General features: G+C 39.3%; 1 protein-coding gene across 1 annotated transcript in view; it reads right to left on the reverse strand.

The window, feature by feature from the left end:
* The window catches only part of NIN (ninein), a gene marked incomplete in the record, with an annotated part of 1,258,852 nt that overhangs the window by 2,008 nt on the left and 1,231,458 nt on the right, over window positions 1-25,386 (reverse strand).

Genomic DNA, 25,386 nt, shown 5'->3' on the forward strand with positions numbered 1-25,386 from the left:
TAGTAAAAACAAAATTGTACTCTATTGCAAAACTAGCATGGACCTGCTGATAAAATAGCCTGAAAGCATTTGCAAAGCATGCAAATGATGTTATGCTTCACTGCTTTTTCTAACAACTTTTTACATCTCTTTCATATGTATACAGTTAGTATTCGGTGCTCTGGTATCACTACAGTTCTTCAATACCACTACAAAGATCTGACCTAATAGGGGATTCAATTCATCTTACTCAAGGAAAATCTTTGTGTCTCTCCCTCCAAATAAAAGTCTGTAAAAAGGCCTTCTGTAAAGCGTGGGAAATCCATCTAAAGGCTTAAAATCATCAGTGTTTCCTTATGAAGGTTCAGTAACTTTTAAAGAACAGAAAAAGGGTAACAGTATGACAAAACAGGTTAACACAGCCTTCTCAGATTAACAAGATCTAGCTTATAAACACTAGTCAGAGGCTTAAGGCCAGAAGGATTAAAGACATAACAACCATGCCTATCTTCTTCAACCACCATTTATCAGCCAGATGCATGGACCTACAAAATAGGAAAGTATCTGAGAAGATACTATAAGGATATGCTATTTCATTACTACAGTAGCTAATACTTACCCCATACTCACAACACAACTATTGGCCAAGGTTTATAGCTGCAATGAACTATGATTTGGTCATATTCCTAATGTCTGCTTTTTCAAAGTAAATGACAAACACTATACATTCCATGTATGAAAGATGACAGCACACAGATTCAGATTAGGAAGATGGAAATATATAAAGTGCAACTCATCCAAAGTTATGCTTCTGTCTGTCTGCTGACTACAATGCTGCACTGTATAATTTAGCTCAGGTGACTGAAGTCTATGAGCTGTTACTTAGCTTCATCCTTTGCCTCCCTATCAGAAATGTGAAGCCTCATAACACAAGTCTTGACCCTTTGAAATATAAATCATGATTCAGATAGAATGCTAGCAAATTCTGAAATTCAGTGTTGCACTTTTCAAGCACTTCTTGCAGGCAGGCTTTGTTCCCCCATACCCCCTGGTTTTGTGCTGCTCCTCTGCATTACCACTGTTTAGTTTATACTTAGTAAGCATAACTCTGAAATAACTGATACTTAGAGTAGGGGGATACCCTGATATAATGCAGTCTCAGCATTAGTAAATATCCCTCCATTTGTATTTACACTTCTGAGGACTGCAATTAACAGTCTTCAACAACACTCAAAAGGCACCCGTCCTGCATTTCTAGGTTTGATTCTCTTATTTTCCACTTGCAAAATGTGTGACCCTGAGCAAACCATTTAATCAAAGGATACTCCGGGGTTGCTACTGGAAACAGAAATATCTGCAATTGGGATTACCCAGTGAACAAGTGAATAATAATAATAATAATAATAATAATAATAATAAAACATACTGGCAAGCAAACATGCTGTACATGCAAACTCACAAAGAGTGAGCATTGAGGAAAACCCAGACAATTCTAGATGCTGATTAAGGGCATTGTTTAGTCTTATAAAGACTGGCTCTGGAAGGATCATTATGTCAAGAACTAGGAGTCCAAACCACCCTTCCTAATATCCCCTATGCAGTGGATAAGCTCCTGGCACTTTCTGCATTTATTACTCCAACTCTTGATTTCTTTAGCATCAGTAGGGAAAGGGAATATGGATATCAAATTTATAGTCCTGGTCTCAGTGTACTGATCAGGTCTATGACAATGGATCAAATACACGAAATATCAAAACGGCCGGAAAACCGAAAACGCTGGTGATAGAAACCCATTTTATGAGATTACGGTACAGTGAAAATTGGGAAATTTGTCATTTCCAAACTGTAGTGCGATCTCGGAGTTAGTATATATATTTAGCTGGGGCCCCCCACAAAACATGTTTCTATCACCTCTGTTTTTGATTTTCTGGCTGTTCGATACTTAGTGTATTCGATCCATTGTCATAGACGCTACTGATCTTCTGATATATGGTCTTCATGAGGCCAAACAAGTCTCAATTAGTAACAGTCTGCAAAGATACAAAAAAAAAAAACTAGTGAATATCTTCATAGGGATGTTTATGGAAGAACTAAAGCTTGCCACCAGAATAATGCAGCAAGTAATAACAAAAAGTATGACTTTCGGTTTCAACAGTATCATAAAAGTGAAAATGCAGCAGTTACTTATTAAACTAACTGCGGTTGGTAGCCCTGATGGACCTATCATAATAGCATCTGTTACATGATTTTTTGTGAATCTCTGATTTTGGAAATAAAACATTACATAAATCTGAAAAGTGATAACATGACACTGGTAGGTACAAATCAGAAGACTAACACTTTTTGAACATTAATGGGTTGAAGTATGATATTTTAAATTACTCTTAGTTATCTGAAGCAATAAAGAGCTACCTAATCCAATCCCTTTCGGAAAAAGAAAAACACTAGCTAGCCTTTATAAAACAGCTCAACCGACTATCTTACTGATCGTAGAATCTGAAATCTGAAATAAAAGAAGACCAAGAATTAATAAAATCTATTTACATAATAGCTTTATTAATTTTATGGAAGCAATCAAATCATATATGAATAGAATTATTTAGCTAAAGATTTTTTTCTTGGAGCCTGTTTGATACCACAAAGATTAAGGTAGTTCAACTATAATAAAAGGTGGTTACACAGATGTGGCTCTTTATGTCCTCACATAAGTACATGATGGTATAAAATGTACCAGTTATCAACCTTTTCTAGAAGATTCTCATCTTACTTTTTCATACAGTCTATGTACTATGGATAGAACTGAGTATCTTGACTAGACTAATTGCAAAATTAATCACATTAGCAAGTCTGGCAGCTTCAGAAAGAGTAAGATTGCCAACATGGAATCAAATGAATGCACCTGACACAGATTTCCCTTTATCATCTTGGTTACAATGTTTCAACTTTCCTTCAGTGAGAAAATACTGATTATGAGTGAAGTCCGATACAATAAACAGTTTCTTATTTTTTACTTTAATCCTTCATAAAGTTTACCAATGTAAACTAGGGTGCAATATCTGCTATAAATACAAAAGGAGGCTGTAAACCTCCCCTCAATGACCAAATGAGTCTACTCAGGATACTGTCAGTGAGTTCTATGAGATATATATATATATATATATATATATACACATACATACATACATATAATATTGCATAAATTACTCGTGGTATGTGTAAACAGTTTGTTCATTGTATTTAATTGTCTCTGGAGCTTTTTTCCCTTGGACTCCACTGAAAAAGTGCTCTTACCCTGTCATAGTATCCCAGTACACAAATGCTAAATAAATAAATAATAAATACTATTGCCTGCACTCATATATCAATAAGATACAGACATGTAAAGAAATTAAACAAAACACTCCTTTGGTGGAATCAGAACATAAGTAGAACATACATACAAATATTTCAACCACAGGCATTAATGCCTTTCTAGCCTGCCAATATACCAAAACACTTGTTCCCATAATAAGTGTCCAGGTTGTTCTTAAAAATATTTAAACTAGTACTTGCTTTAATGTAATTTGGTAGTCTATTCCATGCATCATCTGCTCTCTCAGAGAACCAATTAGTACACTTCTCATTCCTATAGAATCTTCTACATAGGTTGCCTGATGATTCTCTGGTACTTCTGATAACCCCAAACATTCCCAGACGTAGTTGTCTCTAAATGCCCTATATACCTGAATAAGATCTCCTCTTAGATATCTGTAAAAAACGCTGTACAAGTTCAGATATTTTAGTCTTTCACAACAACTTAAATTTTCATATTCATGGATGCCCGATATATTTCCACTGTACTCTTTCCAGTTTACTCATGCTTGTTTTCTTACAAGGTTTCCATACTGTTATTCCATACTCAAGTTTGGGTCTAATGTAACCAACAAACCATGACTTTGTTATTTTTGATTTCCTAGACTTTATAAATCTTTTTATATATCCTATAGTTTTATCACTATCATTAACCATTTGATTGACATGATTAGAAAAAACTCAAAGTTGGATCTACCCACATACCCAAGTCCTTAAATGAATCTACATTTTAATCACTGTGTGCTGTAGTAAATATTCACCTTTCAATCTAAGTCTCCCAAATATCACATACTAGGTTTTCATTGTATTTATCAGCATATTATTCTCCTGTGCCCAAATGGTCAATTTAGTCAAGTTCTTTTGTAGACATGCCTTATCTGTAATACATGTAATCAGTTTACCCAATTTCAGGTCATCTGCATATAGACTATAGAATACCTCATATGAAAAAGTTAAATCTGAAACATACAATCTAAACAAGGGAGGGCCTACTACAGAGCCCTGTGGGACACCCTGACTGTAACCAAGAATTTCACCTGGCCAATTGCTGTATGATAATTGTCATGTCCTATGTGTAAGCTATCCATCTTATCAAGAGTACACCAATACCTAGTTGTTCTAATTTACTGATCAGTGTTTTGTGTATGACCCTGTAAAATGCTGAAGTTAAATCTATAAAAATTACATCACAGCACATTTTTTCATTCATGGCTGTTATTATATTGTTATAGAACATCATGTTACAGGTGGTAATAGATCTAGTAACAACATATACACGTTGATATATGGTTTCAAGTCCCAACCTATCCAATTCTGACAATAACTTATCCAATAAGACCTTCTCCTTTATTTTTCCACAACATGAAAGTAGACTTAAGGGTCTATATGATTCTGGGTTTGTCCTACTCCCCTTTCCATTAAAGACAGGTTTAATAAGAGCATGTCTCCAATCTTGACGAATCTCCCCATATTTATATGACCTAGTAAGTAATAGATATAATGGTACTACAAGTTCTTGCTGAAGTGTTCTCAGGTCATTATTACTAATTCTGTTTCCACCCTGTGCTTTGCTTGGCTCCAGTTTGCACAGTTCTTTTTTAATATAATCTAATTTGATTCCAGTTTTTGCGGTTACCCAAATGTCACTAGGACGACTTACCATCCCCTCTGTGGAGCCAAATTGTTTTGCATAAGATTTTTTTAATATATCTATAATCTGTTGTGTCTGAGAATAAATTTTAAAATTTACACACAGTTTATCAATTTGTATGTCTTTACTCCCTCTACATCTTATGTATCTATAAAAAATGTTTCCTATTATGCTCAATATCTTTATATAACTTTTCTTCAAATTTTCTTTATCTTGTCTCACACTATGCTTAATGTGTTTGTCCAGCTTGTTTATTTCAGTTTTTAAAGTTGTATTTCGACCTCTCTTCAATTTCTTATATTTTTTGTTTCTCACCTTAATTAGGTATCTTGTTCTTATGGAAATATATCACCCTGATGTTGTATGCCTAGAACCTGATGTTAAACATTTTTTTTTAGATTGTTTGCACTCAAACAACTCTTTTAAAATTTTATACATTCCATCTGCAGTTTTTCCACTGAACACCTGACTCGGGTTAGTTTTACATAGTGACTGTTTTGTTTGTATATAATTTGTAATTAATCTTCTGTGCATTGGTTTAGATTTCAGTTTGGCAGAATTATCTAGCAACAAATTAACCTTTATAACCCCATGATCACTGCACATCCATGGTGGTAAAACCTGATTGTTGAAGTAACGGTAATTTCTTTAGGAATACAATGTCAAGTACGCTCTGTTCCCTGGTAGGTTTTTTACAATATGAAGCAGCTGTATTTCCCAAACTTATGTAGTGAATAACTTCCTTACTAATGTTGTTGAATGAATATTATTCCAATCTGTTTCTGGTAAATTTAAGCCCCCAGCTAATATTATTCTTCCCTCCTGTGTTTCATGCAAGAAATGTACGAATTTCTCTAGGTCATCAGCACTTGACTTTGGCTGTCTATACACTCCAACAATTGTTATATGTTCTAGTGTCATTTTTATTGTCACAATTACACAGTCTATAGTACTGGTGTTATCACTGAAGATGTAATAATCACAGATCTCATAACTATCTTGAATCCTTATCATAACACCGCCACCTGATTTTTTGTTAGAATGTCTGCTACAGTAAAAACATTTATACCCTGACAGAACTGGCTTCCAATCATTGTTCTTTAACCATACTTCACAAATAATAACATGATCAATCTTGTGGAAACATAGCCAATATTCCAATAAAAAGATAGTTATGAGATCTGTGATTATTACATCTTCAGTGATAACACCAGTACTATAGACTGTGTAATTGTGACAAACCTATGTACTTTATATTACGTACTGGAGCTTTTCTTCTCGGGTCTCCACTGAAAATAGGCCACAAGCCCAGCTGGACTAACCCGGTTAACAAACAAACAATAAATAAATAAATAAATAACTTTATTATTAATGCTCCTAGTATTAACAGCTATCAGAGATGCATCAAATTTTGCTATCACTGAACCGTTAAATTATCGACCTGGCTAAAACCCTGCCTGGTGTCAAATATTGCAAATTATACAATGACCCCCCCCCCCCATTAATATTCCAAAATGTGCAGGCTGACTGGTCAGCGTGCACGTAGTAAATCTGACTTATACTAATGGAAAAAGATCCAGTCGCCCGGACTTTCTCCATTAGTATAAGTCTTTACTTTTTTTTGTTTTAGGCAGCAACAGAGAATGGAAGAGCTCCGTTGCTGTAATCTCGCTATGTTAAATGAGTTTAACATAGCGAGATATCTTAAAAAAAAGCAACAGAGATCTTCCTTTCTCCGTTCCTTTTTTTTAAAGCTGTCTTGCTTAACTCGTTTAACATAGCAAGTCAACTTTAAAAAAGCAACGGAGATCTTTCTTTTTCCGTAGCTTCCTCTACACACAGCTCTGATGTACTGTGTAAGCATACACATGCGCAGTACATCAGAACTGCTCCAGGATACCGGACAGCTATGGAAGTGCAGCACAGTGGCATTATACAATGCCATTATTTAAGAAAAGTAAGTATTTTTTTTCTTAAATAATGTCACTGTATAATAGCAATAACCCACTTCTGGGTGTGGGTAATGCTGGACTTCGCCCTCATGACCAAACCACACCAACCGTGGGTAAATCCAGTATTACCCACACCCAGGAGTGGGTTATTGCTTAAATACCTGCTGCAAAAAATTCTCTTCCCTGATCTTGACAAATGCATGCCATCCTGTCTGAAGCTCTACACATTTCCATTTTTTAAAATGGGACATTTTTTTCCATGCAGGCATTTGCCCCAAAAATCTTTTCATTCACAGTGACCTGATTATCCTTTCTATATGTGATTTGTGAAAAATACGTCCTAACACTACTACGAGCTATACTATCTAAGAGGACTGTAAGTTCCCTACTAACAGAGAGTCCTTGCAGATGAAACAATTTGTACCGACATGAATTAAAACAGATCCATACTTCTTTACATTAAGGCGTTCCAAGGCTTTTCTCACATTTTCTATTTTTGCTCCTGGCAAGCATAACGCATAACACTATTCAATGTTCACTATCTTCTCTGCAAATGTAAGTATCAGTTCCTATAACAATAGAATCTCCAATTACAAGAATATCTTTCCTGACGAGATCTGAAGAGTCTTCAACTTCTAATACAGTAATAGCTGCTCTATTATTTGTTACAAAAGAATGATCTCCATCACCATTAGTCTTATTAATCACACTGTTTTCATTGCATATTAAATTTGCAAGCATACAATTCTCATCCAGCTAGCTTTGTACATCCATAACTTGAGTCATGTAGACAACATCTGTCTTTCTCTTTTTTTTTCACAGTAATGTCCTTCAATCTTTCCACATTCAGTTTTGATTTCTTCCTTAGCACCTGTTTTTTCTGCCTTCTCTTTTGGAAAAATTATGCCTTTTTTTATGTAGACTGAATGTTTTCTGATAGAAAAAATGTTATCTCATTCTCTGTAATCTGTGTGTTACATAATAAAGCAGTGTCCTTTTCACCAAGTATTTTCTTTACAGACACTTATCAGTTTCTTTTTCTTCCTTGTTATTTGTTGTAAACGTTTTCCTTTCTTTGTTTCCTTCAAAACACTCTGACTCCTCAAATTGCTGAATACTTGCATCCAGAATTCCAAAGTTGTCAGGGCACCATCTTGTTTTATAGGGGTTGAATGATTCTTACAGACGGTAGACACATAATTTCCTAAATGTGTACTATTTGCTCTTTGCCTAACATTATTCATCTCACCAGTCCAGTCATTAGTATATGTAACAACATTTCTCCAATCTGTGCCAGTTGCACAAGCTGGACCATTCCTTATCACCCGACTCTTGCCAGGGAATGGAAAACTTATTGGGATTCCTGGGTATGAATAAATTGGGCACAGGACTCTCATCAAACACAGGAATACCCGGCTCTCATGTCCCTCGAACAAAGTGGTTGAACGGATGTCAGTGGTGCAGCCCATGGGTAAGGTAATGGGTAAGCAAAAAAAAAAAGTGGTCAGAAGGTACAAATGTTGACATCTGTTTTCTCAAAAAGTTTTGGTGATCAAAGTAGATGGCTGGTACGTGTGAGAAATTGACAATCTCTGGGGTTGGAGAATATGCCTCTTCCTCAGGGACTGTGCAGTTGCAGAGTTACTTTATATATAATTAGCAGGGCACCCTCACATGGGGTGGTGCAGGGGGCTTTCTCCCTGCAAAAAACAATGTCCTCTTTTTTTTTAACTTTTAGTTTATATGTGGAGAGAATTTTCCTCGCACATGCATAGTGCAGTGCCTGTTGACATCTGCATTGCCGACCTTTTGTGGTCAGCATTATTAATGTTGACATTTGGCTGTTTTGATTATCGTAAATACACACATGCAGAGACACACACACACACACACACACACACACACACACACAAACACACATATATATATATATATATATATATATATATATATATATATATATATATATATATAAAAATGTTCCTATTCAGAATGTTGACCACTCACGTAGATAACACTGAAAATGTCAAGACCACAAAACTGAATTGGTACAACAGGGAGTGGGGTTTTACCCTTTCCCAGCTGTAGTATGATCCCAGAGTTGGCATACATAATTAGTAGGGCATGTGGAGGCAAAAAAACAGTGTTTTAGCATTTATTTGTGTTTTTCAATGTTAAAGCAGTTCAACATTGTAATTGTGATACATACTTTTGGTGTTGTAATATATTATCTATCTGTATATATATATATATATATATATATATATATATATATATACATACATACATACAAAGACACACACATACACATAAAGCAGTTCAACAGTGTAATTGTGATACCTCTGGTGTTGTAATATATTATCTATCTGTATATATATATATATATATATATATATATATATATATATATATATATACATACAAAGACACATACATACATAAATATCAACAATAGAAAAAGTCATGACGGATAACATAATATCACAACTTCAGAAGATTATAGAAAAAGCTTCCTTTAAAATCAGAAGTTGTCAGTCACTGACATCCTTTAAAACTAATCTTAATAAACACATTGGAAGTAGAACATATCAGCATGAGGTTACAACAATTAAGTTTCTTGAAGACTTGTATATTGTAAGCTTAACATCAGATCTTATAAACACATAGAAAGAAAAAAAATATTTCAAGATTCTGAATGCAAGTGGAAATAAGTAAGTTGTATCACGTTTCTATACACAGGAAAGCTACCAGACTCAGAAGGAAAAAATAAAAATGAAAAAAAAGGAAAATCCTGGATTATGCTGTTTTGATAAGTGTTCTTTCTTTTTTGGATCTGAACCACATTTCAGGACATTTTGAAAAGGGAACGTTATTTCTTCTTCCTTTTTTAAGGACATTTTCTCTCTGAAATAATAGATCCTTTGTTCTCTGGAATCTGCATAATGTCTCTTTTCTTGGAGAACAAGAAGTTAAGATTTATGTTGTAAACATGGTCTGATCTTACATATGACCCAACATTTTCTACATTCCAATAGTCTCCAAATCTTGTACACATTTTGTCTGCTCCACTGTTGAATTTTCTATTTTTTTAGAGAGAACAAGTGGCTGGGGACTGGATGCTGGAGGTGGAGAAGATGTCCTTTTTTATTCCAATGACGAATAAACATCCAAACATTGTATGCTTACGATACTGGCATTCATGTCAGATCAGGCTTCCAGGTATCAGTGAGATCTCTTACACTTGAAAATATCAGGACTGTGCAGAATTTGTTATGAACTGATGCAGCAGGTTTGGGTGGCTTCTTCATCCACTACATCTCACTCCTCAGGTGTTGAAAGTAGAACAGAAAAGGGCTTCTTGCTCCTCCTTCATTTAATGTGAATGAGGATGAAAATAATGATGCTTTAGATGATTCAGATCAGACTGAATCCCCTCTGGCATAGGTACAAATGCATGGAATAAAGGTTCTCCATCATATGTGTCTTTTGATGATATCTTAAGCCTAAATAGTGAGTAATTTAAATTACCTACCAAGTCCTTACTCTCCCTCAAGACTAGATATGCTAAAGTAAAAAAGCTTCCACCTCTCAAAAGACTAGCAATATCTCCTTTTACTGATACTTATTTTTTGGAACCTGACTTTCAGCAACCCATTCCAAAGAAACTCAACATATGTTAGACAGCTCAGGAGTAAGGTAAATGTCTCTATAAAATGCGCCAGCTGACCATGCTCTTGTAACCATTCTGCTCCAAAAGGGTCCAAGAGAGAGTGGTTCTGTGTACACTTCATAATGAAACAGTAAACATGAGGGCAGCTTTGGGAAGAGAATGTGAACATCTGGTACTTTAGTAATCAGACACTACAGAAATAAAGTAGGATAGCTGACAACATGAAGAATACAGGCAAATATAGAGGTATTTATTTTGAGAACAAAACAATAAAATTGCCTCAGACTGCAGACATGACAGGGTTACACTTTATCAGATGTGGCTAGCTTTACAGTCTCTCAGTCATAACGTTATATAGACCTTCCTCATTCAAGCCCTAATAATTCCCAGAAAATGTTAGGGATAAACTGTTCAATGACCTTCTGCATAGAAATTCTTCTTTTTTTTTTCTGGTGCTTCTTGAGGAAAAAAAACAGCTGCAAGAAAATGGAAATACTATGGAAAATTTAAAGACACTGTTTTATTTCCAAAGGTTTTATTTACCTAGTGTTTTACTTGTATTCTGCTTTTAACTGCATATTAAAACTTGAAAAGAGACCACAGCTCTGTCTCTTGTGAGTCAGGCAGAAATTAGTACAGGTCAATAGAACAGGTCAGTTAAGGTTAATCATCTGTGAACTGAGCGGCTGGAGCTAGGAACTAAACCTTCTATTTAAGGGGTAAAATAAAACATTTCAAAGCTTTACTAGAAAGGCTCACCCAGACTCTGTTACACTTTGCTATGAGGGAAAGGTTAGTATGCTTTTTATTTGTTGTATTACTTAATTGCCTTTTTCAATTTTGAATACTGTGATTTGTTTTATTTGCCTTGTGTTTTACTTGTATGCTGCTTTTAACAGCATATTAAAACTTGAAAAGAGACCACAGCTTTGTCTCTCGTGAGTCAGGCAGAAATTTTTTTCTCCACCCTCCCACCTGGTTACTGTAGTGTTATTAAACACCACTTTCTAGTTGCTTCACTAGGAAGTCTTAAACTGATACAAGCACTCAACTCTCCTTGTTAATAAGGATAAATTAATCATAAGAACTAAACAGCCTATAATTGCAAAGTACCTTGCTAATGTAAGGGAAAACAGCTCTTGCACTTTACAAAAAAAAAAAAAAAAAAAAGCTCCAAACCAGGCATGTCCAAGGGTCAGCTTCTGGTGATTTCTCCTGTCCACCTGGTGAATCTGGGCATACTGGGGCAATGCAGCAATTGCCTCATGTACACAGACAACCCTCTCATCCTACCACCCAACACTACAACCTACGAGAGATACACTTACATAGCCAAACTGGAAGCAAAGGTCTCTCCACCCAAGATTGTGCTAGACAGTCAAGAGGAGAAGGTTAACACCCGCAGTACACCTCAAGCAACACATAGCCCTTATAAACCCACACTACCAACACCAACACATAGCAACACTAAACCCACATATGTGGAGGCCATTAATATTAACCTGCCCAAGCAACAAGGACTTCTGAAGCTGAAAAGCAAACAAAGACCAATCACAACTAAAGTGACACATAGCTCACAACACCAGTGTGCCACCCAACAACAGCCCCTGAGGCAAGACAACGTACCCAACACTTTAGTCATAGGTGACTCTATAGTCAGGCACACTGATGTCCCACTCACCAGGCTGAACAAGGAGAAAATTACAGTCAGCTGCCTGTAGGGTGCCAAGATCTACCACATAATGCATGCACTCAAGTCACTCCACCACAAGTGTAAATATGACTCTGTCATTGTCCATGTTGGAGTGAATGACTTGAGACATACCTCCCTGGACTACATGAAAAGAGACATGAAAGATCTCTCGGATCATGTGGTCCAGGCAGGTATGACCCTAGCTCTGAGTAGCATCCTGCCTTTGCCCAGAATGATACCACAGTATAAGGACAAAATAATTTGACTTCAACAATTGGCTAAGTTTCTGGTGGGATCCAGTATCTGTCTGCCTGGGACGACATAATCGACAGACCACAATGCTTTGCCAGAGATGGTATGCAGCTGTCACCTCTGGGATTCAGGTTACTGGCTAAGGCTCTTGCCACCCCTATAGTCCCTTTTTTAGGCAAAGTTCAAAGGACAAAACCACCACCATAACAGATACAGGCATGCAAAATCTGAAGGTAATGCTATTCAATGCTAGAAGTCTAAACCTCAAAATGCATTCTCTTGAGGTACTCCTAAAAATGGAGAACATCAATATCTGTGCAGTAACTGAGACCTGGTTCAAGGCTCCAGAGAGCACCCCTGCAATACCAGACTACAACTCTTACCACACCTTTCAGCCACCAAACCAGGACCGAAACACTAAAGGTGAAGGAGTGTCCATATTCACCAAGGATATTCACAACACCAGGCTAGTTGCCCAACACAATGCATCTGAAATTCTCCAGGTGCAACTAACACTAGGTAAGACTGAAATCCAAATTGTAGCTTGCTACAGATCCTCCACCATGCCCCAAGATTCTCACTACACCTTTCTAAACATACTAGAAAATATTAAGATACAACCAAACACCCTAATACTGGGTGATTTCAACTACCTTGCCATTAATTGAGAAAACTACTCGGGTACCAACTCCTTTTCCCAACAGTTCGTGGAATTCATAAATTCCAACGTCCTGAATCAACTAATCTATTGTCCCACCAGGGGAGCCAATATCCTAGACCTGGTCATTACCAACATGGGAGATAGATGCTCCACACCAGTGGTCACCCTCTCATTGGTCAGGTCTGACCATAAGCAAATCACCTTTGACATCCACATCCCACCCCCACCCCCCAGTAAGGAAACATCCTTAAAAAACTTCTACAAAGCCAACTTCATGCTACTGAAGTCAGAAATGACAAACTTCACAACACCCACACAGACAGGATCTGGAAGTTCGACTGCAGAATCCTACACTAAGGCACTGTACGAGCACATCCACTCGTGCATGAATCGTGCCTTCACAAATAGAACCAAGATGCTCTTCTCCAAAAAAAGGAAGCCAATCTGGTGGTTCCTTGCTATAAGCAAACTATACAACAGAAGGAAGAAACTGTTAAAATCCCAGGATGCAAAAAACTCCCTCACCAGCCTCAGTAAGAAGCTGAGATCCCTCATAAAATCCTCAAAAGCTAGTTACAAAAATAAAATTGCCAAAGATTCCAAAGACAGCCACAAGACATTCTACAGTTATGTCAAGAACCTAAATGACAATGCTCAGATCTGCTCTGAGCTGCAACAGAATGGCATTAAATATACTGATCCCAAGGATATTGCCAATATCCTGGCAGATTGATTTAATGCCAACTTCACCCCTCTCTCACTCCCTAAAGGGCCCATCTCAATACCAAAAGATTGCCAAATTCCGATAATCACAGCCACACAGGTAGAAACCGCACTCTCCAAAGCTAAGAATACAGCATCCATGGGACCAGATGACATCCCAGGCTGTGTACTACATGAACTACAAAATGAACTGGCACCTCACCTAAGTGTCATGTTTAATCATAGCCTCACCTCAGGCTTCGTGCCTACTGAGTGGTGCACAGCTACAGTTATCCCGCTCCACAAGAGAGGATCCGCCTTGGATCCCAGTAACCACCATCCCATCAGTCTGACAAGCCTGACCTGCAAGGGCATGGAACGCATTATCATGAACTTATAAACAAAGACACTGGCAACCTTCAAACACTGGACCCCACCCAGTTTGGGTTTGTGAAGGGCCAATCTTGTCTCCTGAATCTGATTGACTTCTTTGAATCAGTCTCCAGAGCTGTGGACGAGGGTAAGGTGGTCCACACAGCCTATCTGGACATCGCCAAGGCCTTTGACACCATCCCCCACTCTGGAATCATAGATAAACTTACTAAGCTGGGCATAAATCCCTACGTCACTCGATGGGTTGCCAACTGGCTTACTGACAGAACCCAGACTGTAAACGTAGCCGACTACAAATCCAGCTCCAGACAAGTAACAAGTGGAGTACCTCAGGGTTCAGTCCTGGGACCACTCTTGTTTGGCATCTAATTCTCTGAAGTACAGGCCAACACTAAGGGACTCTGGCTAACAAAGTTTGCAGATGACTGCAAACTGGGAGCCATTATTGAATCCCCAAATTATGTGGATATTCTACAAAAAGGCCTTACAGAAACAGATGCCTGGTGCCAGAGCCATGGGCTCAAGCTTAATGCCAAGAAATGTATAGTTATCCCCTTTAGAAAAAAACATGTACCCATGAATTACCACATAGGTGGCAGGACACTAAACATCGAAGGTGTGATGAGAGACTTAGGGACACAGGTGGACAGTGGTCTCACTTTCAATAACCACATCGCCACAACAGTCAGGAAATCCTTCTATGTGGCACACCTCATCACTAAGGGCTTTTCATCCAGAAAAAAGGAGGTCATTGTCCCAACTGTACTCATCCCTCATTAAACCCATTATAGAGTATACTGCCCCGTTTGGTATGTACCTCACAAGACATCTGCAACAGCTGGAAAGGCCACAGAAATACCTCACTAAAAGAATCACAGGCCTAAAGCAGATGCCATATGCTGACCGTCTAAAAAAACTCCAGCTATACTCTGTGGCATATCATCTACTCAGAGGCGATCTTTGCTTAACATACAAGGCCATGTCAAACCCTGAGCTATTGGACATGCTCCACTTAAAGAAATCCCAATCCCTCAGAGCCACACGCCCCAGGAATCTACACCTTGTCATCACAATGAACAAAGCATGCTGGAGGGATAGGTTCCTGACCCAGAGACTCCCCATACTCTGGAATAGACTGCCCATACATGTCAAGCAGAGCGCCTCATTGGCCCTCTTCAAAAGGAACCTTGATGATTGGATGGGAAATAGGAAATTCACCTCGGGGATCATGTCAGTCGCCCTGCTAGACAGGGGCCCAGAGAAGTAAATATTGTGGGAAGAAATATCCAGGGAATAGGGGATTGTTATGGCTAGGCTTGCATAGGCTCTAGGGCCGATAGCCTAGTACCAACCTATGAACCTTAAAGTATGCAGGGTTTCCCCAAAGGGAAAATCCTCTGGGGGAGAGGCTGAAGAAATAGATTCCTCTACATCAGAATCCTCATATGTAGAGAGGGGCTGCATGTCTTCATAGTCAGATGCATCAGCTTCATCTGACTCATGTTCAGACAAAACTTCTTGAGACAGATCTCTTTCTTTTTGAGGGAGTGGCCTGGCTTCCCTTCATCAGCATGATAAGGTCCTCTGCCATTCTAAGCATTTGTGACAGAGGCAAATGAGCAGGTGCCAAAGAATGGCTGGAAGTTGGTTTATTGGGGGTGATTGGACCTCTGGGCCTAAGGAACTTGGTTGTTTTATAAAGAACGGTAGCCGTGAAAGAAGGCATTGGTTCATGTCTGGATTCGGTGTTGCGAAGGACTTCCTCAGAAGCTGGTCCCTGCACAGCAGCTCCGGACCCATCTAAGGTAGAGATGACCACAGGATCCTTAGACGAAGAAGAGGGTTTCAGTAGAGGCCTGCAAATTAACTGAAGCGGGCATCAGCGGCTGTGAAAGTGCCTCACTGAATTCCGGAGGACTGATGACCAGCTTGGCGGTAGCATCGTCGGAAGGTTTAGTCCTATGCAGTCTGTCTTTGTCTTTATCTTTACGTTTTTTTGGAAGGTCTGCTGTTGGATGGCTTATGGAAGCCATACCGAAATTTGAGAACTGTAAATGGAAATATCTGGCTACAATAAGGGCCCAAAGATGAATAGTTCTGGCGTTAAACAAAGCACAGAACCGACAATGAGGGACGTCATGGTCTGGGCCTAAACAAGTGACACAGTAGGAGTGGAAGTCCCAGTGTGGTATTTGCTTTCCACAGGTGAGACAATTATTAACTTTTTCTGACATCAGTTAGTGCAAGAAAAAAGGATCCCCAACAGTGTACTTAGCTTTCGAAGACTTTAACTTCAATTCGGAAATGAAACTCAGGTAGCAGCTGACCGGCACTCGTGCGAACTGCTTCTGGCTCCATGACAAGAAAGACTGATGTAATGGCGTTGGCTGCCTTCCTTTATACCACTGATGACCTGACGTCAGTCTTAAGTAACACCACCCAACACAGAAATACTAAGTCTCTGGTATTCAGGCCGGCCGAGGGCTACCCTAGCAGGGATAACCCAAATGTGATGACTGCAACAGTGAAACACAAAGAACATCAATATTTGCAATACAGATGTGTATAAAGGTCACTCAGGTATTACACTGAGAGAACCAGACCCATTCAGCAAGATGATCAGCTGGTACTGTTTTAAAATAAGACAGGATAATCCAGTCACTAAACAGACCTTACTATGTGGTCAGCTAACTGCATTATCTTGTATTATGAGAAATACAATTAGACTTTGCTAGTGAGGTTAACTGTCATGCCACCAGGCCAGTAGCAACTACTCTGCATCCTTTTCCAAGGCTGTATCTGACTGGAATATTTAGATGCTGCTACATGGACATCCATTCACTCATTCCCTAAAATTATAAAACTTGATTTCCACTCTAGAGGTAAAGCAGGAATTGAATTGGCTGACCAGCAGGACATGCTTAGACTACTCATTTATAATAAGGAACTGAGGTAACACTGCTTTGTACTTCCCTAATTGCTGTCGGACTTGAATAACAATGGTCCTTATAGTGAACATGGTACAAATTAGTTGGGTACACTTATAGGTTCATAGGTTGGTACTAGGCTATCGGCCCTAGGGCCTATACAAGCCTAGCCATAACAATTCCCTGGCTATTTCTTCCCAAAACATTTACTTGCCTGGACCCCTGTCTAGCAGGGCAACTGACGTGATTCCCAGGGTGAATTTCCTATCTCCCATCCAATCATCAAGGTTCCTTTTGAAGAGGGCCAAAGAGGCTCTCTGCTTGACATGTATGGGCAGTCTATTCCAGAGTCTGGGGAGTTTCTGGGTCAGGAACCTATCTCTCCAGCATGTTTTGTTCATTGTGATGACAAAGTTTAGATCCCTGAAGCATGTGACTCTGAGGGTTTGGGATTTCTTTAAGTGTAGCATGTCCAGCAGCTCTGGGTTTGACATGGCCTTGTATGTTAAGCAGAGATCACCTCTGAGTAAACAACATGTGACAGAGTATAGCTGGAGTTTTTTTAGATGGTCAGCATAGGGCATTTGCTTTAGGCTTGTGATTCTTTGTGAGATATTTATGTGGCCTTTCCAGTTGTTGCAGATGTCTTGAGAGGTACATGCCAAATGGGGCATTGTATTCTATAATGGGTCTAATCAGGGATGAGTACAGTGGGACAATGACCTTTTTTCTGGATGAAAAGCCCTTGGTGATCAGGTGTGCCACATAGAAGGATTTCCTGACTGTTGTGGCAATGTGGTTATCGAAGGTGAAACCACTGTCCAGCTGTGTCCCTAAGTCTCTTATCACACTTTCGGTGTTTAGTGTACTGCCACCTATGTGGTAATTCACGGGTACATGTTTTTTCCCAAAGGGGATAACTATACATTTCTTGGCATTGAGCCCATGCCTCTGGCACCAAGCATCTGTTTCTGTAAGGCCCTTTTGTAGAATATCTACATCATTTGGGGATTCAATAATGGCTCCCAGTTTGCAGTCATCTGTGAACTTTGTTAGCCAGACTCCCTTAGTGTTGGCCTGTACTTCAGAAATGCATATGCCAAACAATAGCGGTCCCAGAACTGAACCCTGAGGTACTCCACTTGTCACTTGTCTGGAGTTGGATTTGGAGTCGGCTACTTTTACAGCATGGATTCTGTCAGTAAGCCAGTTGGCAACCCATCCAGGGACGTAGGGATTAATGCCCTGCTTAGTAAGTTTTTCTGTGATTCCAGAGTGGGGGATGGTGTCGAAGGCCTTGGCTATGTCCAGATAGGCTGTGTGGACTGCCTTTACCCTCATCCACAGCTCTGGAGACTGATTTGAAGAAGTCAATCATGTTCAGGAGACAAGATCAGTTCTTCACGAACCCAAACTGGGTGGGGTCCAGTGTTTAGAGGTTGCCAATGTCTTTGTTTATAAGTTCCATGATAATACATTCCATGGCCTTGCAGATCAGGCTCATTAGACTGATGGGGTGGTAGTTCCCAGGATCTAAGGTGGATCACCCCTTGTTGAGTGGGATAACTGTGGCTGTGCACCACTCAGTGGGCACAAAGCCTGAGGTGAGGCTATGATTAAACATGACACTTAGGTGAGGTGCCAGTTCATTTTGTAGTTCATGTAGTACACACCCCTGGATGTCGTCTGGTCCCATGGATGCTGCACTCTTAGCATTGGAGAGTGCAGTTTTTACCTGTGTAGCCATTACTACTGGAATTTGGAAATCTTTTGGTATTGAGATGGGGCTTTTAGGGGATGAGAGGGGGGATGAAGTTGGCACTGAATCGATCTGCCAGGATATTGCAATATCCTTGGGATCAGTATATTTAATGACATTCTGTTGTAGCTCAGAGCAGATCTGAGCATTGCCATTTAGATTCTTGACATAGCTATAGAATGCCTCGTGGTTGTCTTTGGAATCTTTGGCAATTTTATTTTCGTAACTAGCTTTGGAGGATTTTATGAGGGATCTCAGCTTCTTATTGAGGCTAGTAAGGGAGTTTTTTGCATCCTGGGATTTTCCTCTTTTCTCCAACAGTTTCTTCCTTTTGCTGTAAAGTTTGTTTATGGCAGAGTACCACCAGATTGGCTTTCTTTTTTTGGCGGAGAGCATCTTGGTTCTATTTGGGATGGCATGATTCATGCACGAGTGAATGTGCTCATACAGTGCCTTAGTGTAGGATTCAGCAGTCGAACTTCAGTTCCCATCTGCATGGGTGTCATGAAGTTTCACTTCTGACTTGAGTAGCATGAAGTTGGCTTTGGAGAAAGTTTTTATGGAGGTTTCCTTTCTGGGAGGTGAGGGAGGGATGTGGATGTCAAGGGTGATTAGCTTATGGTCACACCTGACCAACGAGGGGGTGACCATAGGTGTGGAGCATCAACTTCCCATGTTGGTAATGACCAGGTCTAGGATATTGGAGCTCCTGGTGGGACTATGGATTAGTTGATCCAAGGCATTGGAATTTATGAATTCCAAGAACTGCTGGGCAAAGGTGTTGGTACATGAGTAGTTTTCCCAGTTAATGTCAGGGTAGTTGAAATCACCCATTATTAGGGTGTTTGGTTGTATCTTAATATTTTCCAGTATGTTTAGAAAGGTGTAGTGAGAATCTTGAGGCATGGTGGGGGATCTGTAGCAAGCTACAATTTGGATTGCAGTCTTACCTAGTGTTAGTTACACCTGGAGAATTTCAGATGCACTGTGTTGGGCAACTAGCCTGGAGGTGTGAATATCCTTGGTGAATATGGACACTCCTCCACCTTTAGTGTTTCGGTCCTGGTTTGGTGGCTAAAAAGCGTAGTAAGAGTTGTAGCCTGGTATTGCAGAGGTGCTCTCTGGAGCCTTGAACCAGGTCTCAGTTACTGCACAGATATCAATGTTCTCCATTTTTAGGGGTGCCTCGAGAGAGTGCATTTTGAGGTTTAGACTTCTAGCATTGAGTAGCATTAACTTCAGATTTTGCATGCTTGTATCTGTTACGGTGATGGTTTTGTCCTTTGAACTTTGCCTAAAAAAGGCACTATAGGGGTGGAAAGAGCCTTAGCCAGTAACCTGAATACTAGGGACAATAACTGCAAATGTTCCAGTAATGGGAACATTGCTGCAGAATAGGCTCCTCCCTCTATCCCAGCACTCTGCTACATGTTATGTGTTTGACAACTGGCTGCATACATAGGTACAAAGCTGTTCCAAGTGTGCTGTTTGATTATTATTATTTTATTACTATGTGCTCTCAAAGTTTGTTATGCATTTTTCATTTCTCCAAATTTATCTTGTTAGAAAGCTTTTAACAATTACAACATACTTATGAAGTAATGTTACAGAGAGATATATTTATTGTATGTTGTCCTGTCTTGTTTTAGGATTTTAGGGCTCCTTCTGTTGTTGGTAGTACAATCCTGTATGCCACTTCTCGGTACCAAAAAAAGGAAAAGATGGACCTTGGGATATTTGCTCTTTATAGGCAAGCTCCCTCTAATGCTCATGGCATAAGGCTGAGTCACATACTTTGAGGCAGCTGGCAGCTAAAATGGTTGGAATGGAGGACTGATGCCTGCCTCAGGCTTTACGCATTCTATTTAGGGTACCTTGCATCAATATTATTCTAATTTCTACTGTTATGTGGGGGTCATTTTACTGGCTGCTGAGCTGCATCCCACCACTTTTAGTGTGTTTCTACTTTATTTTAAATTAAAAATATTGAATGTAAAAAATAACTATGGCATTTTTTGCGAAAGATCTAAACACCAGCTCTCATTGCACATGAGTGCAGTACTAAGTTATATGGCAACAGAACTGTTGAATGCTGCAGGACTGATTATTGAAAGCAGCCCAGATGACTAGCACACAGACTGTGTTGCAAGTAAGAAAAAGGAAGTTTTACCATTGTAGTCCAGTTAAAGTGTGGTCTTAAACCACAGTTGTTTACCAATCAGAAACAGCCAGTCACTTGACTAAAGCATGCTGAATGCATGGCTGAGGAAGGCATGAAAGGGAACTTGTTTTCAAAAGAAAAATCATTCAGATTTGGAAGTAGCTGGGTTATCTTCAGTCTTTAAAATTAATTTATAACTTGTTTATTACTGCTGCTGCTGCTACAATGGGGATTTTGGCATTTTGTGGAGGTGACCAGACTGGAGGTTGCAAGATACTTTATATTTTCCTTCTGAAAGACCTTTACTACACCATTAACACATTGCGTGATACTGGATAATTTCCTTAGGGGAAAAAATTTCAAAATTAACACTTTGTAATTTTAAGATTTTTTCCTAAGGCTCTAATCCAATACCATTAGGGTAGCATAGGGTACCAGATCTGTTCCTCATAATGTCTGTGTGTTTTGTGGCAAATAAAAGGACTGCAGTCACTAAGTAAGGACAGACATTTGAACTTCAGAAATAATCGCTTACAGAAAAAAAAGTGTGTGAATGCAAAGCTCATTGTTCTATCGACTGTATAAGTACATATAAGCAATAGCCATCCCTGACTTTGGTCCCTCATTCACCACTTTGTTTTTTAGATTTCTCCTTGATTTTGTTTTTTTTAAACAAGAAACATGTTTATTACATTACCATGTATGACAAGACATGTAAGGCAATCATGCATTTATATAAATGAAAACAAACCATACAGACATAATTTTAGTTGCAAAACGTATACATCACAAACTATATTGACATAACTTTAGATGCAAACATTATACATCACATATAACCTATCTAGTTATTGTCAGTCAAACATTACATAGCTCATTCAAATCCTGCCTTCTTTTAAACCTTATTCCTCCTCTGCATGTATTCTTCCCTTTATGTAATTTGTTCCTATCCTTTTCTAAAGATCCCAATTCCAGTTGTTTTGTCTCTGTATATTCACTAATTCTAGTACAGTTGGTTTAGACTTTCATTTCTATTTTCCAGTAATTGCTTTTTTGGCAGCTACCATAATTAAACTCTGCAAGGCCTTACTATGTCTACGCAATTCTGTATCTTCTTTTGGCTGCTCCAGTTAGGGGTCGCCACAACGGATCATCTGTTTCCATTTCTTCCTGTCCTCTGCAGCTTGTTCAGTCACACCAACCACCTGCATGACCTCTCTTGCCACATTCATAAACCTTATCTTAGGCCTTCCGCCTTTCCTCTTACCTGGCAGCATCATCCTTAGCATACTTCTCCCAATATACCCAGCATTACTCCTCAGCACATGTCCAAACCAACTCAAGCTCGCCTCTCTGGCTTTGTCTCCAAACCATCCAACCTGAGCTGACCCTCTAGTGTACTCATTCTAAATCCTGCCCATCTTCGTCACACCCAACGCAAATCTTAACATCTTTAACTCTGCCACCTCCAACTTTGACTACTGTCTTTTCATCAGTTTCACCTTCTCCAGCCTGTATAACATAGCTGGTTTCACTCCCTTTCACTTTTACTGGTATCTGTCTGTCACAAATCATGTCTGACACCCTTCTCCATCCACTCCACCCTGCCTGCACTCTCTTCTTCACCTCTCTTCCACACTCACCATTACACTAAACTGCTGATCCCAAGTATTTAAACTCATCAACCTTCACCAGCTTTACTCCCTGCATCCTCATCATTCCTCTGTCCTCCCTCTCATTCATACACATATACATTCCGATTCTCTATGATAATACAAAAAAAATTTCCTTAGTTACACCAATTTGCTCACCTAGTATCTCTGACAGAGTAGTCCGCAGGGAATATTTAATGTCTGCCAACTCATTACATTCCCAGAAAATATGTTCCCAATTACCTCTTTCTTCCCCATCACACCTCCAACATTTGCTGTTTAGCTGAGGAAAAACTCTTTGGGGTCTACTTGGTGTATAAAATACCTATGTAAACACTTCCAAGTCCTTCTTTTGGCTTTTCCCGGTTAGGGGTCTCCACAGCGGAACTCCGGTCCGCTAATGATTGGCAGTGGATGCCGAATTGCCAGCCCAATGACCAACCTTCAAAGAAGGCACACCCATTCACGCACGCACCTACCTGCATGTCTTTAAACATCACTTGACCGTGGGGAAGACATGCAGACCCCACACAGAAGGAAAAGATCCAAACTTTTCTAGACTTTGTTGCTTATTTGGGAGACATACATATATCCCTCATTATTTCTTTGTGAATTGCTTATCCAGTCTCTCTTCCCAATCTTTTCTAACCTCATCTGAGAGATTCTTATAGTTGTCATGCAATATTTTATATGTTCTGTTAATTATTCCTTTTTAACAGCAGCTTCTGTTCTAGATACTAATAAAAACTCTACCAGTGATGGTCTTTCACTTAGGATCCCCCTACTTCTTTCACTTTGCCCATACTCTGATATCAATTCTTGATAGGGAAGGAAATCTCTAGCCTGCAGTCCAAATAAATTCTTGGTCTTCTCCCATTCTATTACCTTTCCCTCTCTTATTATTTGCTTCCAATACCTTGTTTTTTTTGCCAGTTTTCTCCAACAAATTCTAGCCCCCTCTTAACTACTGTCTGTATCCTGAATTGTAGATATCCCTATTGGCAGAATCTCCTTTCTTCATTCCTGCGTTGGCTTAGTTTTTAGAATATATTCTTCTACTTATGAATATAATAGTCTGCATGGTTACCATTAATCTTCTTAAGGATCTGCATCCAACACTCCAGTCTCTTCTTGTTTCTTCAGCTTCCCCCATTTCATCATCATCCCTTTCCAATTTGAATTATGTGTTTCCGCTTGTGCTATGTATGAGTCTTAACTGTGTAGCTCTGAAATACCCCTTGAAATCCAGTAATCCCAAACTGACTTGCTCTATTGGAAGAATCTGCTTATCCCACTTGATTCTTGCTGTCTTCCCCTTCCAGATAAAATCCTTCAGCTCTTCTTGACTCTTGAGCTAAGAGAATGAGAGGTATGTGAGGGTATGTAGTGGGTTGTATGCTGCATTCTAACAGCAGCGAGTTGAGAAGAAAAATTCTTGTGTGGCAGTTATGTATGTATGTATTCACTCATTTGATTGCAGTCAAACTTCTGAGTGCACAGTCACAGTCATAGGAGTAGCTGCAATTGATGGAAACATCTGTGTGTCTGTGTGTGTGCGTGTGCGTGTGCGTGTGCGTGTGTGTGTGTGTGTGTGTGTGTGTGTGTGTGTGCGCGGATGCGCATGTGGGGAGCATATATGCTCTCAACTGTCCCTGATTTTGCACACTGTCCCTGATTTTTTGTCTCCTATTTTAGTCTGTTCATTGAATGCCCTTAATTCAACACATGTACACCGAAAAACCTAAATGTCAAACAGCCACAAAAGCAATTTTTTCTCAGGGAAAAAAACGCTGGGCCAACAAAAAACAACACAAATTAACAGACACAATGAAGTGGGGGCTTCGACCCCCACCCCCCAATGTGGGGGGCTGTGCCCCACACACACACCCTACTTAAATATACCAACTCTGATATTGTACTACAGTGGAGGAAATGAGAAATTCCCAACAATGGTCCAGCAAATATTTTTCCCCTGAGAATGTTTGATATTTAGATATTTCGGTGTATGTGTCAACATACGGGCATTCGATGAACAGCCCTGTCGACATGGTAATATAGATGAGTTTTAATATTCCATCACAAACATTAGCACTGTACATAAGTGTCTGTTTGTGCTGGTCTGGGAAGGAAGTGTGATAGTAACACATCACTGGCACAGTAGCACAACGAGTGGTACTGCCATTTAACAGTGCTTAGTTTTCTGATCGATTTTATTTATTTATTTGCAGTTTGTTTGCCAGGATGGTCCACTGGGCTGACAGGAGCCCATTTTCAATGGAAAACTGGGGAGAAAAGCTCCAGAAATACAATGTACATAATAAACAAGTTCTTACAGATACAGAGGTACATATAATAAGCATGGTAATTGAGGGTGCAATTTAGTAAGATACAAAAGAGAAATTTTAAAAAACATAAGTAATATTTACAAGTATGTTAATTCCTACAAATGCAACAGAAATTAAAAATAATAAGTAGCTATTTACAAGTATGTCCATTTCTACTGAAGATACAGTGACAGTGGGGGCAAGGGATACATAGGTTGGCTGTGGGTGATATAGCTGGGAAGTGAGCTAATGAGGGGGA

Source organism: Protopterus annectens, chromosome 6.part0 (assembly GCF_019279795.1).
Source record: "Protopterus annectens isolate FY-2018-M chromosome 6.part0, PAN1.0, whole genome shotgun sequence".
Lineage (NCBI taxonomy): Eukaryota > Metazoa > Chordata > Ceratodontiformes > Protopteridae > Protopterus > Protopterus annectens.